Source organism: Nelumbo nucifera, chromosome 4 (assembly GCF_055504915.1).
Source record: "Nelumbo nucifera cultivar China Antique chromosome 4, China Antique-T2T, whole genome shotgun sequence".
Lineage (NCBI taxonomy): Eukaryota > Viridiplantae > Streptophyta > Magnoliopsida > Proteales > Nelumbonaceae > Nelumbo > Nelumbo nucifera.
The window spans coordinates 58,423,747-58,434,418 of NC_142652.1; positions in this window are offsets into that span (position 1 = coordinate 58,423,747).

Genomic DNA, 10,672 nt, shown 5'->3' on the forward strand with positions numbered 1-10,672 from the left:
CCCAAAGAATGCTCCAAGATCTGTTCCTGCTGAAGATGACACAGCTGTCGATGGAATAGAACCAGCAGGGTGCGTCCTACACACTGGATCCTTCACAAGAATTCTCTGGAAGTACTAAACACTGAATCTTTTTCAGTCTTTCTTGCAAGACTGATGTCAAGAACAGATTTCTTGACTTTATTTTCTGCAAAGATCTAATCTTGCAATGGCAGGTGGCGGCGGCAGGAGGAGATCTCCAAAAACAAAAAGGGTTGAACTACTTTTCTCTTTTTCTGGAGAGTATGAGATCTGATCTCAATTCATAGGAACCTTTCTTGCGATTTTTCTTGGTTCGAAAATCTGTTGTATTTCTCTCTCAATTGGTTAGGGTTTCTCCTCCTTTCTTCTTGATTAAGAAACCTCCTAAATCAGGAGTCATCCCAATCCAAATCAGTATTTGGATAGGGGTTTATCTTAATCCTATCTGCAGATAGAGTTAGGTTACTCCTGATCTTATCAGGAGGTTACCAGATTCAAATCTAATTTGAATTTGGTCTCTAAGAGTGGATAAGGCTAAAGGCCCAATCCTTTTACTAACTTCAATCTCAAATTCGCCCCATGGATGGGTGATCATATCAGCCCACCTCGAAATGGGCTTTTGGCCCATTAAGTGTTCAGTGTCTAATTACTTTCCAATCTGTTGCCTAGTTGGGCTTCTTTGAATGGCGTGGGACCCAAGCATTGATCTACACACCAGCCACATGGGTTCGGCCCAGCCTTTAATACAAGGCCCAGCCGAATTCACTGAAAAACTCAATGAACCCCTTGAGTCCATCATATGGACCCTATGGGCCCAACACTTACATTAAGTGGTCCCTGGGCCAAGCCATCTTATAAAAACCCAGGGACTGTGGGCGGGTGCAAGATTAGCCCATCAGGTATTATCCTAAATGGTCTTACACTTAACCTCTCAGCCCTTAATGATCAAGCACTGCCCGACAAGAGAGGACCTCTCCCTCGGCTACAAGGAATAGTGCCGCACTCCCCTCTCACATGGATCCCGGGAATTAAAACCATTTGCAAACATTTTGAAACCGTACATATAAATATAAGTATGTTAATTTTGCAAAACAAAATTCCAACGATTGAAATCAACTGCCGGCAGTTTGGTTTCCATCAGAGAGAGTGCATTCCCGATCATTACCCTTTGTCCGACAAAGTGGCTGATTCTGTCACTATGATCACCCACTCAGATGAATTCTCAAACTGCCTCAACATACCCAGGTTTTGATCCCCGCTAAGGATCTCACTGATTGGCATATCAAAGGCAGCCTGATCCAGCACCTAGTGAAGTGTCATAATCGAGTCTAGGGGTCAGGTGTAACTTTCCAGTTTTGCCCATCTATCTCCAAGGTCCAGGGCAAGACTGGAAATCTGGTTCGGTTCAAGGATTCAAGTAATCCCATACTGCATGTGCCTCGGGTCTTACCCTAGTGGCTGAGATAGGCCATCCCAACACTTGGTGGCACACCAGCATCAGCCTTGGCAGGATAAATCTCCCCAGACTTATCCAACGGCTGTGAACATTTAAAACTAACATGAATCTCTATAAATGTCCAGTTTTAGGGTTTTACACAGAATTAAACCAAACAACATGAATCAAACATGCACTTTATTTATTTCCACTAAATAACAAAAGTACATCAAATCAGAGTGAAGCTAAGGGCATACATAAACTGTCTAACAGATATTAGGTGGAACTTTACTTACATGATGTTGGAATCTGCTTTAAAATTTCAGAAGGCATTTGATTTGTTAGAGACTGTTGATAGTAAGTATGTAGAGGGGCTTACTAGTTCAAAAAATAAGCGTTTGTCTAATGATGATGATTGGGAATATGCTCGGTGTTTGCTTCCTTTTCTTAAAGTTTTCTATGAAACTACATTGAAATTGTCTGTGTCACTTTTTGTAACTAGAAATAAATGCATGAAAGAAATTTTTGGTATTGGGCTTTTATTTCTAGGAGGTGTATCAGTGATGATTTTAGTGTTAGTTTGATGGCTTTCAACATGAAAAAGAAGTTTGAAAAGTATTGGGCAAATGTGAGGAATATCAACATTACGCTATTCATTGCAGTGGTTCTTGACCCTCGATGTAAATTGGAGTATGTGGATTGGGTTATTAATGAATCCTATGATGTTGATAATGCTCAAGTATTGAGAGAGAGGGTGAAGCATGTTTTGGTCTCCATGTTTGAGTTGTATAGTTCATCTAAGTCATCTCATAATGTTCAATCAAGCAATCAAATTCAAGACACAAATGAGATGGAAGTTGATAGTGTGAAAGATGTTGTTGATTTTATGAATGCAATGTATAAAAAACAAAAAGCAAGCCAAGGAGGTGTAGATACCAAAATAGAATTGGATAAATACTTAGGGGAGGAATGTGAAGATCTGAAAAATATGCCATTTGACATATTGGCTTGGTGGAAAATTAATTCATCTAAATATCAAGTGCTTTATATGATGTCTCAAGATGTGTTAGCTATGCCTGTATCTACATTTGCATTTGAGTCGGCTTTTAACACTAGAGGCCATGTGCTTGATTCATTTTGTAGTTCTCTAACACCAAGAATGGTGGAAGCTATCATTTGTGGACAAGATTGGCTACGAAGATCACATGGCTACCTTCACTTAGAGGAGAGCTTAGAAGAACATGAGAGTATGGAATCAAGTAAGCCTTTTGTTTTCTATTTTATTTTTTCTGTTCATTTTACTTTTGTTATATTTATTCTAATTTGTGTTTGTTTTAACCTTTTTTGTAGAGATATCATGCTTCAGTAAGGAGCATCCTCTTATTGCTATTGATGATTGAATGTTTATGGTTGTGATCTTGTGGACCTCATTGAATTTAAACTTTCAAGGTTGTGAACTATTGATTTGTGAACCTTGTTGAATGGCCAAGTATTGAAAGAAATATCTTATTGAATGTATTTTGCAGAGATATCTTATTAAATGTTTTATGTTGGTTAATAGTTTAATACTTTTATGATATTTATGAAGGGATGAGAGATCCATCACATGGACGCCCACAAGTTGCGGAATAGGGTGGGCGAATTTCAAAAATTTCTCTCTCTTCAACAAGGAATCGTATTCCCTATTTTAGAAAAATCATATTTTTCAAGGATCAATCTTGAACCATGAATCGAACCAGATTTGAAACGAAACAGTAGAAGAGGGATATATATGATACAGAGAAATAATATCTCTCAATGGAGGTGTTCACGCCCAAAGAATATCACCAAAGACTGCTCCCACTGAAGATGACACAGTGGATGGAGGGGCAGAATCAGCAGGGTCCGTCCCACGAACCGAATTCTTCAGCAAGAATCCAATGGAGGCAGTGAGCACAACTTCCTATCAGCCTTTCTCCAAAGACTGATATCAAGAACACTTCTTGATCTTCTCCTACCAAGGAGATCGAACTAGCAGTGAGGTGGCAACTGGAGGAGAACACAAGAGCAGGAGATGGCGTAGATATCTTCTCTCTTGGTTGTCTGAGATTTGATCTCTAGATGCTTGGATGATGTGGATGGTTCGCCCCCTCCAATCTTTACAAGCTTAAAGAGATCAGCTCCTGATCCTATCAGGAGTTTCCTAATTCAGATCATTATCTGAATTTGGACTCTCTTTAAGTGATAAGGATAAGACCCTTATCTTATCTGCAGATTAGATCAGCCTTCTCCAGATCTTATCAGGAGGTTTCGAGATCTGAATTCAGATCTGGTCTCTCTGAGTGGATAGAGTCGGACTCTATCCTATCAGCTGATTTAATCCCAGATCCGCCCCCTCTATTTAACTAATTAAAACAGGCCAGTTTGAAGTGGGCTTTAAGCCCAATAAGTCTATGTGCTCAAATTGCTTCCAAACTGCTGCCCAGTTGGGCTTCTTTGTATGGCGTGGGACCCAAGCATTGATCTACACATCAGCCACATGGGTTCGGCCCAGCCTTTGTTACAAGGCCTGGCTGAATACACTGTTGTGGGCAGTGCACCCCTTGAAACCCATCACATGGGCCTCTATTGGGCCCAACATTTACATTAAGTGGTCTCTGGGCCAAGCCACCTTATAAAAACCCAAGGACTGTGGGTAGATGCAAGATTAGCCCATCAGGTATTACCCTCAGTGGCCTTACACTTAAACTCTCAGCCCATAATGATCAAACACTGCCCGACAAGAGAGGACCTCTCCCTCGGCTGCAAGGAACAGTGTTGCACTCTCTGCTTATATGGATCCCGGGAATTAAAACCTTTTTCAAACATTTTAAAAATCGTAATATATATACTTTTATATCTCATATAAAATATATTTTGTAAAACAAATCTCAACGATTGAAATCGGCTGACGGCAGTCTCATTAAGTGTCCAGTTTAAGGGTATAACGCAGAAATAAACCACAAGAACATGAATCAAATATGCACTTTATTCATGTACAATAAATGTCAAAAGTGCATCATTTTGATTGAAGCTAAGGGCATACAAAGACTGTCTAACAGCTCCCACTTGCACTTAGGTCCAATCTGGTATAAGCCGGAGTCCCATGCTTTCCACGTATTTCTCAAACACTTTCTGTGATAGTGGCTTCGTCAATGGGTCTACTACATTGTCCGCTGACGCTACCTTCTGAATCAGGATGTCCCCTCTACCAACAATCTCCCGCAGTACATGGTACTTCCTCTCGATGTGCTTTGACTTCAAGTATCATGGCTCCTTAGCCTGAGCAATTGCTCCATTGTTGTCACACAACAACGGGATGGGTGATGTGCTGGATGGAACTACTCCCAACTCGTGAACGAACTTCTTCATCCACACGGCTTCTTTGGCAGCCTTGCTTGCGACAATGTATTCGGCTTCGGTTGTGGAGTCTTCGGTGGACCCCTGTTTGCTGCTTTTTCAGCAAACAACACACAATCCTATCGTGAAAATATATCCAGATGTAGACTTTCTATCATCTGGATCCGACTAGAAATCGACATCAATATACCCTTGGATCTGTAGTGAACTACCATCGAATACCAGACAAAACTCTTTCGTCCTTCGTAGGTATTTGAGTATATTTTTCACAACGGTCCAGTGCTCCTGCCCTAGGTTGGCTTGGAATCTGCTTACCACACTCACTGCCTGAGCAATGTCAGGGCGAGTGCACAGCATGGCATACATGATGCTCCCTACGGCAGAGGCATAGGGAACGTCCTTCATGACCTCAATCTCCTCAAAAATCTTGGGAGACATTTTCTTAGAGAGAGTGACTCCGTACCTGAAAGGAATCTTTCCTTTCTTGGAGTTCTCCATGCTGTATCTTTTGACTATTTTGCCAATGTAAGCAGATTGGGATAATCCTATTATCCGCTTCGATCTATCTCTATAGAGTCGAAGACCTAGTATATAGGAGGCTTCTCCAAGATCTTTCATGAAGAATTGTTGTGAAAGCCATACTTTCACCGTAGTTAACATTCCTACATCATTACCAATGAGTAGAATGTCATCTACATATAGAACCAAGAAAGTAACCTTATCCTCACTGGATTTCCTGTAAACACAGGGCTCATCCGGATTCTGCTTGAAGTCAAACGATTTGACAGCAGAGTCAAAACGGATGTTCCAACTTCTAGAAGCTTGCTTAAGTCCATAAATGAATCTGTTAAGTTTACATACCATGTGTTCCTGACCAGCAGCAATGAAGCCTTGCGGCTGCAGCATATAGATATCTTCAGTAAGATCTCCATTCAGGAACGCAGTTTTGACATCCATTTGTCAAATCTCATAGTCATGGTATGCTGCTACAGCTAGCAGGATCCTAATGGATTTAAGCATGGCCGCAGGCGAAAAGGTTTCCTCATAATCGATGCCCTCTTTCTGAGTGTACCCTTTCGCCACCAGACGAGCTTTATAGGTCTCAACCCTACCATCGGGGCCCATCTTTCTCTTATAAATCCATTTGCAACCAATTGCTTTTACCCCGGAGGGCGGATCTACTAGAGTCTAGACTCTATTGGTCTCCATTGAGTCATCTCAGCTCTCAAGGCCTCCATCCACTTCTAAGAATCTATGTCCAGCATAGCTTCCGCGTAAGTCACGGGATCCTCTTCACTAGTCAAGGTTTCTACCAGGTAACTATCCTGGTCATAACCATAACGGACTGGTGGCCTGGATACCCGAGTGGATCTTCTAGGTTGGTCACTACCTAGAACTTGTGGGACATCTCCCACTGCTCCTGAGCTCTCCTAATCAAGATCTACTTCCTGACGATGGGTGTCCAGAATGTAATCAGTTTCCAAGAGTTGTGCATTCCATCTACAGAACACCTTCTGCTCACTTGGGTCATAGAATAGGTAACCCACAGAGCCTTCCGAGTAGCCTATAAATAGGCAACGGCTAGTCTTGGATTCCAACTTGTCTACACTCATTCTTTTAACATGTGCTGGACAACCCCAAATCTTCAAGTGTCTGACACTTGGTTTCTTTCCGGTCCAAATTTCATATGGAGTGTTTGGAACCGATTTGGTTGGAACCCGATTCAGCACATAAATCGCAGTCTCTAATGCGTAACCCCAAAAGGATGTGGGTAACTCTGAGTGTATGAGAAGTGACTGGATCATATCCAATAAGGTCCTGTTCCTCCTCTTTGAAACACCGTTAAGTTGTGGTGTAGCAGGAGGAGCCAATTGTGATACTATCCCATTGTCCTTTAAGTAGTCCCTGAATTCGTCAGAGAGATACTCGCCACCTCGATCTGATCGAAGGGCTTTAATTTCTCTCCCTAACTGTTTCTCAACCTCTTGTCCGAACTCTTTGAACTTTTCAAAGGATTCAGACTTGTGTCTCATTAGGTACACGTAACCATATCGTGAATATCATCAAAAAAGGTGTTGAAATACACGTGTTGATTGCGTGTCCTAACACTTAGGAGACCACATACATCACTATGTATAAGGTCAAGTGTGCCTATACATCTTTCAGGCTTACTGTTAAATGGCCGTTTCGTCATCTTACCTTGTAGGCAAGGCTCACAAGTGGGAAGATCTTCTACAGTTAGAAAATCCAAAGGACCATCCTTTACCAGCCTTGTGATTCGGTCAACACCGATAGGGCCAAGTCGGTAATGCCACAGACACGTGGGATTAACTGTATCACGGACTCTTTTCTTGGGGATTTCAGCTGACGTAGTTTCGGTTATGTTAGTTTCTAGAGAAGGATGTAGAACATAGAGACCATTCTCTAGTTCCCCGTATGCGATGAATCTGTTGTTTCTTTTAATAGTAATTGTATTACTAAAGAAAACAGAATAACCATCCGCATATAGTTTTTAGACAGAAATCAATTTTCTTCTTAAATTTTGTACATAAAGGCAATCTTTGAGTACAATTGTTCCTTGCAGAAGTCCCCAAGTAGAGTGTAACTTCTCCCTCACTCAGCCTTCTGCTTACCTTGAACCCCTACAGTGAGTTACACGCATGAGTTGAAGCCCCAGAGTCAATACACCAGGACGTAGAAGCTACCAATAAATTGGTTTCTATAACACATGATTCAAAATTACCTTTCTTGGATTCCAGGTAGGCAGGACAGTTCATTTTCTAGTGGCCGGTCTGTTTGCAGAAGTGACAGGCATCTGATGCTTTGTCTTTCTTCTGCTTCTTACCCTTAGTGGCTTTCTTCTGAGGCTTCTTTGCCTTCCTCTTTCTCTTGCCTGTCTTGCTAGCTTCAACAAGCATAACTACAGGCTCATCCTTTTTAATCAGTTCTTCCGCTCGTTGCAACATGTTGCTGAGCTCTTGTAAGCTGACATTCAACTTATTCATGTTATAATTCATGATGAACGGATTAAAGGAAGGAGGCAAAGAATTAAGGATGGCGTCTATCTGGGTCGCAAGATCCAGCCTGAATCCAAGAGCTTCAAGCTCATTGATGTAGCCCATCATCCGAAGACAATGGTCGTGAACTTGTTGCCCTTTGGACATTTGAGTGGTCATGAACCTTTTCAAGACCTTTTGGTGAGTAGAACGATTTTGCTCCTCATACATTGTTCTTAAACTATCCAATATGTCCTTGGCGAGATCGATCTGATCGAACTACCTCTGTATCGGATTGTCTAACGAGGCAATGATGTAACACCGGGCAAGGGAGTTTTTCTCCTCCCAGTCCTGATAGTCTCTCCTCTGGGCCTTAGAAGCCCTATCACCCGGACGCTTCGGGGCAGGATTTTTAGCCACTTTGTCTAACTTTTCAGAAGTTAGAACTAGCATAAGGTTCCTATACCAGTCGGCATAGTTTGGGCCCTTCAGCTTATTATCATCCAGAAGCTTTGCAAATTGTCTGTTTGCCATTTTCTGATAAAAGAGCAAACATCAGTCCACAACCTAATTTGATTCATGTTCATTACATAGATATGGCTTTTAATCTACGTTCCATTCTCATTTATTCATCTCTGAGATTTCCCTCCCATCTCAGCGACGGAGACTATGAGTTGTCTTTGGAAATGTGGGAAATCACATAGGGTGCATGGAGCCAACTGTTTCAACTACATAACCCCACCACCTTTCTGTGAAGGATCATATCCACTCATCATATGAGCTTTCTCTTTGGCCTCTGTCAGACAAGGTTCAGAGCCATTTTCAGGTAAACCTTTCTGTCCAGTGAGTGCTTACTCATCATATTCGTGAACGCCAAGGTACCGTGAGAGAGTTCCCATTTTCTGGTTAAGCCCCTCCCACAACGGTCTATGACGCCCCTGTCATCTTATGAAACACTCAGACAAGCCCAACAACAAATGGATAGCCCATTTTCTGGTGTGTTTCCTCATTATTGAAGGACCCATCCTCATGCTAATGATGGAAAGCCTTTAAAGAGTTCATATGAATCTCCCTATCACATGCACTCATATTAGCTGGAGGGAACAGTAATTACGCCCTAGTTTTATCTAGGTCAAACCAAAGTGGCTCCCACTGACTTTCATAAAGCTAGATTTCGGTGGGCCCAAATCGGCTAGGGTTCCGCACGTATCCTCTTCAGGAGGTGTGGGGCCCACCACTGAGGGAGGTCATCCAATGACCAGTAGGGACACCATGGCAATGATGTGCATTCAGCCATGGTGTGCGCAAGAGCCACTATCGAATCAGCATGGGCCAAGCACTTATGGCCCATGAACGTAGCACATCACACATCCATACATCACATGCAGGGAAGAATTGATCCAATCAATTAAATATCTGTAAAGCCCATTTGAAGCCCAATTTAATCCATAATATTAACCATTAATATTATCTAGGTATATGGGCTGAATTAAGGTTGATCAATTCGGCCCATATAGCTTTATCCACGAAGTGGTCTTTTAGCAGTTTTAAGAACTTAAAACTGGGCCTTTACAGGTTGAGCCGAAATAAACATTTAATTAATTATCAATCCTCATGCCCATTAGTGGGAAAGATAGGGCCGACATTCAGCCTTGATCGAACCCTAGATTCGGTCCAACCAGTTTGGACCAAACTGGTTCGAACGGGTCTAGGGTTTGATCTTTAATTAAAGATTTAATTCAAGAATTAATCTGAAATTAAATACTGATAAAAGATCAAGCAAGAATCAGTCAGATAGGGCTGTTCGCACATTCCATCCTGCAAAAAAGAGGTTAGATCTCAGTTTGCAGTTTCTCAAACTACAAGTCGTAGATAGCGTTTTTCCCATCTGCAAAATCTCCTTCCTGCGCCGCCAGCTTCAATCCAAAATAAAATAAATAGAAATCCTAATTTTCTATTAATATTATATCAGATCGAATCCTATACATTCAGTCTAGAAAATAAAAAAAAAATTATTTACAGACCAGAATGAATGAATAGAAACTGCAAATCGCAGGTTCACTACGCCAATCAAGATTTCGATCTCCAGTTGTACGAATAGCCAATAAATCAAGAAAATAATAAAGAACAATTCTAAATAAATTCCAGATTTATAAAATTTAATTTCAGATCATTCGCCCATTAACTAGGAACAAATTTCCCAAAAAAAACCCTTAAACTGCGCAAATCGGGTAGAACACCTTCTGCGTATTTGCGCAGGTTTCAGATCTGGTTTGTTTGGTTCAAGACTTGAACCTGGGCTCTGATACCACTGAAGGGATGAGAGATCCATCACATGGACGCCCACAAGTTGCAGAATAGGGTGGGTGAATTTCAAAAATTTTTCTCCCTTCAACTGGGAATCGTATTCCCTATTTTAGAAAAATCATATTTTTCAATGATCAATCTTGAACCATGAATTGAACCAGATTTGAAACGAAATAGTAGAGAGGGATATACCTGATATAGAGAAATAATATCTCTCAATGGAAGTGTTCATGCCCAAAGAAGATCATCAAAGACTGCTTCCACTGAAGATGACACAGTGGATGGAGGGGCAGAATCAGTAGGGTCCGTCCCACGAACCGAATTCTTCAGCAAGAATCCAATGGAGGCAGTGAGCACAACTTCCTATCAAGAACACTTCTTGATCTTCTCCTTCCAAGGAGATCGAACTAGCAGTGAGGCAGAAACTGGAGGAGAACGCAAGAGCAAGAGATGGCGTAGATATCTTCTCTCTTGGTTGTCTGAGATTTGATCTCTAGATGCTTGGATGATGTGGATGGTTCACCCCCTCCAGTCTTTA